At 29.5% G+C, this 1507-nt stretch overlaps 1 non-coding gene across 1 annotated transcript; it reads right to left on the reverse strand.

Moving 5' to 3' along the window:
* Positions 1-579: 579 nt before the first annotated feature.
* On the reverse strand, positions 580-651 carry TRNAC-GCA (transfer RNA cysteine (anticodon GCA)). Its single transcript has one exon. It is a non-coding gene; the product is annotated as a tRNA-Cys (tRNA).
* Positions 652-1507: the final 856 nt, after the last annotated feature.

Genomic DNA, 1507 nt, shown 5'->3' on the forward strand with positions numbered 1-1507 from the left:
ATATATATATATATATCCATTTTGTGGAATATTAGGAACAAAAAATTAATAACAGTTTTCATTTTTCGGCATAGCTTTTCAGTAATAATTGTTAAACAATTAAAAATAATAAAAATATATAGTTTTTCATTTTTGTTGGAATATTAAGAATAAAATGATTAATAAGGGTCCAAATTAATGGAAAGAAATTCCATCACTTTTCCAACTTTGATCATTCAATTTTGCAATAATTGTAACAAAAACCATGTATAGCTTTTTTTTGCATAAATTCTAGCAAGGAAAAAAATAAATATAGGTATCTTGTGAATTTTTTATTTTTATTTTCTTTTTTACAGCAATGTAACTTTGATGATTCAATTTATCCAATATTTATAACAGAAAATGAATATTTCTTACAACAATATAAAGATGAAAAGGAAATTAATATATAAGTATTTTTAGAATTTCTCTTTATCCCTTTTGATTTTTTGGAACAGTGTGACTTTGATCTTTCAATTTTTCCATCCTTGTAAAAAGAAGTTTATGCACAAGGAGTTATTTAGATCTTTCACGTGGAATATTAGAAACAAAAAGTTAATAAGGGCCCAACCGGGTTCGAACCGGTGACCTCTTGATCTGCAGTCAAATGCTCTACCACTGAGCTATGGACCCTTGACGTTGCTTAAAATAAAGTCATTTATATATGCATGTCTACTTTTGGACCCTTTTCTCTTTTCCTTTTGGTCCATTTGTCCAACGAGAAGCTAGCCAACGGCAGAGAATCCTTTGCCATTTCTACCAACAGACTACCATATCATTACAAATTTAATGCAAGCAAGAGTCACTAAGCCTAAAGTCTGCCACCAGGAACCAATTTTATAGAACCTGAGTGCCAAATTTGGAACAGGAGGCCTTGATTTTTGGAATGAAATTAGCTTTCACTTGGTTATTTTTTTGATCTCGTAATTTTGCTAGGGACACTATTTAATGTAAGGTTGAGATGAAATCATCTTGAGGGTTTAGTTGATGCAGTGAGGGAACAAAGGAAGCTAAACAAGATGAAAAATTCTAAAATTAATATACATTTATTTCTTTTTTCCTTATTGTGATAAGAAAAACTATACATAAAAGTGATGGAATTTCTTTCCATTGATTTCTAGTCATGGAAAACAATCATCATAACAAGTGAATTCAACAACCTTAGTAATATTGTGCTATTGACAAAATTGTTGAGCTATAAAAGCTTTAGATAGATCTAAGTTAAATTTCTTCACAAGTTGTCAAGTAGCATTCCTTACCAACAAAAAAGTTAGTTGTTAAATAGCACTATGGATCCTCTTTTACAGACCAACATAATTTCACGTGTTGCATTCACTTTTCATTTAAGTTGTTCAACTCCTGTGAACAACAACGGTCATATGAAATAATATCTTACTAATTATTCTTTCTGAATTTCATAAAAACCTATCAAACAAAGGATCTTAGTTCTGCTATAAATCCCTCAAGTGATTATTATAGAAATATATGA

This window comes from Phoenix dactylifera, chromosome 16 (genome assembly GCF_051530095.1).
Source record: "Phoenix dactylifera cultivar Ajwa chromosome 16, Ajwa_hap1_PhDact_Kaust_v1.1, whole genome shotgun sequence".
Classification (NCBI taxonomy): domain Eukaryota; kingdom Viridiplantae; phylum Streptophyta; class Magnoliopsida; order Arecales; family Arecaceae; genus Phoenix; species Phoenix dactylifera.